Source organism: Periplaneta americana, chromosome 3 (assembly GCF_040183065.1).
Source record: "Periplaneta americana isolate PAMFEO1 chromosome 3, P.americana_PAMFEO1_priV1, whole genome shotgun sequence".
Lineage (NCBI taxonomy): Eukaryota > Metazoa > Arthropoda > Insecta > Blattodea > Blattidae > Periplaneta > Periplaneta americana.
This window is the reverse complement of record NC_091119.1, coordinates 5,178,112-5,185,506: the sequence shown is the minus strand read 5'-3', so window position 1 is coordinate 5,185,506 and position 7,395 is coordinate 5,178,112.

Here is a 7,395-nt window from a genome sequence, read left to right as displayed (position 1 = left end):
CACTAAAACAATTTAAAAGAAATCGTATCAAATGTTTTGCGTAATTGTTTTCATCAAGTTCGCGATTGTGTGATCGCTTCAAATGGTCTAACAAATTGGAAGTTCCACCACCCTTGGAGTAAATTCGCCCACAAAGTTTACAGTGTGCGACTTTATTATTACCTTCAACTAAATTAAAGACTTTCCATGCGACGGATATCCGATTTGGTGCCATTTTATTCCAGTCACAACCACCGTCAGTCCGTACGCGCCGGTCGTCCTTGAGCTAACTGTCGCTTCGCTCCGAACCCCCGCATCCCTCCGTATGTCCCCTGTTCCACCTACGGTAGTATCGGAGATCACCGGTGGAGAGCTTTATTCGTAATCTCCGATTCCTCCGCGGTAGTAGTCACTCCGATGAGCAGCACTGATATCGACATAAAGAGAACGAAACTGTTTTATTTTTCAAGACTATTCATTGTTAATAAATTAATCTCAATCGCTTTCTGAGAGTAATAGGTTAGAAGTTTTGCTCATGGTAAACTATTGGAGGTGCAGTGAAACTATCTAACAGAGGCCGGCAAAATCTCTTTCAGGCTTGCACATGACTGTTTACGTCCGTGGGCGGGCTTACGCTTCGTATCGTTCGCCCGCCTGCAACCTTCCCTCACAAGCAGGCAGGCAGTGTGGTTGCACGTGACTCCCAAACAGTCCTATAGTGACCCGAAAGGACTGTTGGGTTCCGCCGACCTGCGCCAGACTGTGCTGGAGCTGCTGCTCCGGAGCTGCGTTCGGGTTTGATTTGGATCCCCATTTGGTCTCATTGAATGGTTTCTTTCGAGGATTTCCCCAGCCGTGGGACTGAAGCCGGATGGTCTATGGCGAGTCCTCGGCATCTCTTCATTTCAGCCTTTTGGTCTGATTACCTGGTTGGGTTTTTCCGAGGTTTTCCCCAACCAAAAGGCAAATACTGGGTAATATTTGGCGAATCCTCGGACCTCACCTCATCTCACTACATCTCCTCAAAATATTGTAAAAAATTGCAGAAAATTGAAAAATATTGTAGACTTTTACTAAATTGTAAAACTGTAAAAATGGTAAAATATTGTAAAAAAACTGTAAAAATTGTAATTGTAATATTGTAAAATTTTGACTTGTTCCACATCTTAAAGCTTCAATGCTCATGTAAGATCTATGGAATATAATAAATGAATGAATGAATGAATGAATGAATGAATGAATGAATGAATGAAGAACAAGGAGAATACAAAGGTATCAAGGGATAGACAAGAGGAAGAAGGGGAATAGAATGAGAATAGGCAATACAGAGAGAACAAAGTTAATACAAGGAGAAGAAGGAATACTGTACTAGGAGAGCAAGGAAAAGACGTGGAGAAGAAGAAGAAGAAGAATAAAAAGAGAACATGGGCAATAGAAAGAGGACAATAGGAATACTCAGAGAACAAGGGAAAGACAAGAAGAACAATGGAATTGAAGGAGAACAAGTGTAATAGAAGTAGGAAAATGGTAGTTGCATTTTTATTTGAGAAGTAAGACGTAACAAAGCATTCCCAGTAGATATGATATGTATTTCGTCACAGCATTTCTTACATGTAATTGTGGACCTCACATTTTCACTTATACGGTGCCACCATTAACAATCATTACAAATAACACTTCTTTGCAGCATCTATACTAATAATAAATCTGTAGCCGAAATTTTTCTGGTAATTTTCGATTTTCCAAAAATAATTAGTCCTAACACATATAATTAACCACCCTGAAACCGAAAATCGCTTTTTTGAAATTTTTGTTTGTCTGTCTGTCTGTATGTTTGTTACCTTTTCACGCGATAATGGCTGAACGGATTTCGATGAAAATTGGAATATAAATTATGTTTGTTGTAACTTAATTTTAGGCTATATGGCATTCAAAATACATTATTTAAAAGGGGGGTTATAAGGAGGCCTGAATTAAATAAATCGAAATATCTTCCTTATTATTGATTTTTGTGAAAAATGTTACATAACAAAAATTTATTTAAACATAATTTCCGATAAGTTTTATTCCTTGAAACATTTTGATAGGACTGATATTTAATGAGATAAATGAGTTTTAAAATTAAAATAACTGCCATCTAAGGCCGTGTAATGAATTAAAAAACAAATGACTTCGTCTATAAGGGGCCTTGGACAGCAACAATCGAAAGCTACGAAAGATAGCCTACAGAGAATGTTTCTGTGTTTGTATGAAGTAATATCGGAAGCTAAATTAACCGATTTGTATAATTAATTATTATTTCACCATTGGAAAGTGTAGTTTCTCTAGATGGACATAATGCTATAATGTTATTACAGTAACTTCTGTTATAATATAATATAATATAATATAATATAATATAATATAATATAATATAATATAATATAATATAATATGTAATATTATATAATATAATTTAAGTTATTTGAAGGGTTCAGAACCATAGTGGGCCAAGCGCCATTTACTGAATACGTAGAAAACAAGGGTTAAAATTAAGTTATTACCATAATTCAATGGAAACCTATAACAAGTAAAATAAAATATACACATTAAATCTAAATGATGTCAATCTTCATTAAACTATGGTTGCATGTAATAAAAATTAAGAAAGATGTTAAAGGAATTGTCATTGCACCAAATGAGTGTCTCTGGACCAAAATGATCGAATTTTAATTATTTGGATGCAATTTAAATTAAGTAACATATTAAACGATTTATCCTTCTATCAAACACGAATGTTCCCTGGATCAAATGTCCTATTTTAATTATGTAATTACTTTATATTTATTTCTAACGGGTGCAGTGCAGCGCACGAGTACGGCTAGTACTTTAATAAAAACTACCCTAATCCCATTAGCTGACCCCCTTTTGTTGCTTAGTACATTGTCTATTTAATACTTATCCTTCCTTGTTTTTGGTATTAATTATTTATTCACTAGGGTCCACACCTGTGGAGTGACGGTCAGCACGTCTGGCCGCGAAACCAGGTGGACCGGGTTCGAATCCCGGTCGGGGCAAGTTACCTGCTTGAGGTTTTCTCGGGGTTTTCCCTCAACCCAATACGAGCAAATGCTGGGTAACTTTCGGTGCTGGACCCCGGACTCATTTCACCGGCATTATCACCTTCATCTCATTCGGACGCTAAATAACCTAGATGCTGATACAGCGTCGTAAAATAACCCAATAAAATAAATAAAAAATTATTCACTAGTTCACATATATTTCCTGTTTATACCAGTTCACTTCTACAGCCGATTCGTTATTCAGTTCTAATTTTCGGCGGAATACCGCCAAGTATTCTATTGTTGCTATCCTACGTAATAGAATGTGGCGGCAACAGTAGTATTAGTAGGTTATTATAGGGCTATTCCATCTCAAATCGACCGAAATATAGAGAAAATTGACCTTACAATTTTTAAATACAATGAAAATTTTTCTGTCCGTAGACAAATGTGATACAGTGCTTTGTGCAAAGTTTGAGGCATCAGAACTTCATAGTGTTTAAATTAAAAATATTTAAATTTATCGTATTTTCATAAAATTAGCAACTTTAAACTGTTGTGGCTCCGAAACCCTTTCACCCAATGATCAAAATCGTGGTTTATTTTGATGCTGAAAAGTTAAAGTTTATATTGACATGTAAACAGTTTTTCTTACTTTTGTATGGAAATGGAGAAATTTAGATTTTTCTTCATTAAGACGCCTTTGGCCACGAAAAAAATATTTTAAAAATATATGGTTAGATTCCGCATTGAAAGTACATATAAACACATATTTTTTTACTGGTGGTACGTTGATAAGAAAGTATTGAAAATATCAAATAAAGAAAATAAATAGTACGCGCGTGAACTAACCAGCTGACTGTGAGGCGGGAGCTAGCCGAGACAAGCAAGGCCAGGAGACAAACACGTGATGTTTCGTCTAATAGCGCATAGCTGAGCAAGCTTTATCACAGGTTTTCATAAACACAGGAGTAAAATGACGCCCAACACTCGCTTATCTTCAGCTCTCGGCCAGTGCGTGCGGTACTGCGCCGTTCAAGTCTAGGCGTGTGAAAATAATTTATCTAATACCCTCGAAACTTATTGCCATACCACTAAGCAAACAATGCCGAATCCCTCTTAATAATGCAAGGTTTTTTCTCAATATTTTTTTTACATTTTTACAAATTGGCAAAAAGCCTAAAAGTAAGTAAAATCAGAATATCTGTCTCTCTGTGTACAATGAAAAGAAGGATTACTTCTTATCATAACCTACCAAATGACAGCTTCAAAATGAGCTCTCGTTCAATGTTCTGCAGTAAATGGTTCCAGAGTTCTGAGCGCTGAAAGAGGCTTGTTTTTCTAAAATACGCTAAATTTGTCGCCCAACAATACGAAAACCATTTGACTTTCGATAGTATATTTTTGAAAATACACTCTCAGCACCTTGTATAAATAGGGAAAAAATTAGAGTATAAAAAATGCGAAGTTTTTACTGATCGATTTCATATGGAATAGCCCTATATCAACGTATATTTCACTGTATATTTATTAAACGTGTAAAGGTTTTTACATGGATTGATCACTTCATTGCTATTTTCTCTTATTAATGTTCACCAACAGAACAGAATATTAGTTGAATTTTACTAAACTTATGAAATATTCATAACAGGAAACGTAATTAGTAATCGTAATATAACAAAACAGCTGGTTAACACACCGGAAAAGAGACGAACTATGGGTAATTTGACGGCCATATTAGTACAAATTTATGGTTCCACAGTTTCAAGATTATGCTCCTTCCTACGGGAGGATTTCTTCATTGTAAACGAAGACTATTCATACAAAAAAAAAATGATACGTTACGTAGACAAAATAAATACTGTGTCCAGTGGTAGCATAAACACTTTGTGGGTCAATATTATAATATTCTGAAGAAAAAGTGACAGGAAGAGTTCCATTTGTAATTTAGTTTCTTGGTGGCTGAAGCTGTTTTCAACATTCTGGCTAGAGCGTATGCACAGCTGCAGGCGGAAAGATCATCCCATTTATGTGTTATCTACTAGAAAGTGCTTTATTTTATTCATTTTTGATACCGAATCACCAGCGGTCGTGACCTATTTTATTTGAGTCATTAATCATCATTAATTAACAGAGTCACGTGTAAGTAAGGCGGCAGACAGACTCACGAGACAGTTTAAGGATAATCCAGCACGATTGTCGCCGCTGTCTTGATAGCTGACAGACCTCTTAACACTCGAGAGGGAAACCTTCAAGTCGAGATGGCTACATCAAGTTCAAAGATAATGAATATAGCAATTATTACTTAGGAGAACTGTCGTCTTTTTTTTAGTTGTGTATCTAGCGACGCTCTATCAACAACGCGGTTATTTAGCGTCGATGGGATTAGTGAAAGGGAGATGGTATTTGTATGTATGTATGTATGTATGTATGTATGTATGTATGTATGTATGTATGTATGTATGTATTTATTCACACTGCAAATGGGTATATACCCGGTGGCAGTGGTAACTAATTACACTCAATAATGACAATTAATAATAAACACAACTGATAAAAAACAATAATTAATAATGATAAATAATAATAATAATAATAATAATAATAATAATAATAATAATAATAACAATAATAATATGGAGCATCCTAAATTAAATGAAGCATGATCACTTAAAATAACATTTAAAGTAAATCTAATTTGTATCTTAACCCTAAGTTCGAACTAAAACCCACGAGTGTGACAGGTTCATACCTGCACAAGTACCTTTCGGCACTACACTTATTTCGCTGTCAACTCACTCACTGCACTGATTCTACCTGATTTCACTAACACTTCAAAACCATTACACTGTTCATTTGCACAGCCACTTCACTGACACAAACACACTTCACTTACACAATAGACTTCACTGACACAACACACTTCCTCACTGATAGAACACTTCAAATAACAAGATATCAATTACACCCTTTAAATAGTATGTACAATATACTGCCGTCTATTAGTAAGGTCCTTAAGCCTATTTTTAAATACATTTTTGGTTGTTGGTAAAGCCTTTAGTAAGTCTGCAGGTAAAGCATTCCAGTCCCTGATAGTACGATTGAGAAAAGAAAACTTTCCAGTGTCCGTCCTCTGTCTTCTTTCCCTCAATTTATATGAGTGGTCGTTCCTTGAAGAGTAATTTGGCGGCTGCAACCTATTTTTTTATTTCGCTCCAGGCAGGCTCACCTCTGTATGTTTTGAACATTGCGCATAATCGAATTCGCGTTCTCCTGTCCGTGAGTGTGTCCCATTTTAATGGTGAATTTTTCCGACAACACTTAAGTCTCTCGTGGCTCCGACTTAAAGAACGTAGAACTTTACACTCTTTGTCTTTACTCTTTCGAATTCTGCACACCTCAACACCAAATTACCTTTCGTCTCGTTTCTCTTATCTATACTCTAACCACGACGTAAATACTAGATCACTTATCTGTGGCACGCTAAGTATACCTCTTCATAGAACATCTTGTTATTCATCATCTTTTACAATATCCACCTCGCGTCAATGGAATTCCTTGTCACAAAGTATTAGGGGCTGCAAGACAATAAACACCTTTAAGAACAGCTTAAAAGATAACCTTATTAGCATTTCACTCCAATCATACTGATTTAAACTATCACTGAATACATTGTTACTTTTTTCTTTAGACATCATCCTGATTGTGCTGTATTTTAATTGTCTCGTAATAATCTCTTTCTATTATCTAATATTATTTGAAATATATTAACATTCTATGTATTTTAGTTTAATTCTGCTACACAGTTTATTTCAGTGTTTAATTAATAGTTCATAGTATTTTGTTGTTTAATTTGTAAATAACTTTTGTATACATGTAACTCTCATCTAAATCAAATTGTTGGATTCTTTGTAAGTTCATGCATATGTATATACACTTTTTGCTGGTTGAGTGGAAGAGAAGGCCTTACGGCCTTAACTCTGCCAGCTAAAATAAATTATTATTATTATTATTATTATTATTATTATTATTATTATTAAGAGCCCGTTTTTGAATCTTTTCCAGTGTCTTAATATGTTCTAATCTGTAAGGATCCCAACATGCAACACCATATTCCATTACTGGACGTACTAGTGATTTATATGGAATCTCTTTGGATTTATCAGAATCTTTTCTTAGTACCCTCAGAAAAGGTTCTGATAAATCCTATCCTTTTTGGCTATATAAAATAGAATTTTGCGACATATTTTTCTAAAAATGCCACTATCGCTATTTGGGCGATATTTGTCCCGAAAAACGCGATTTTTTTTGGCGAGATAATGCTAGGTATCTCAATTTAAACGTACACTTCCAATCGCCCTATATCCGTAAGTAC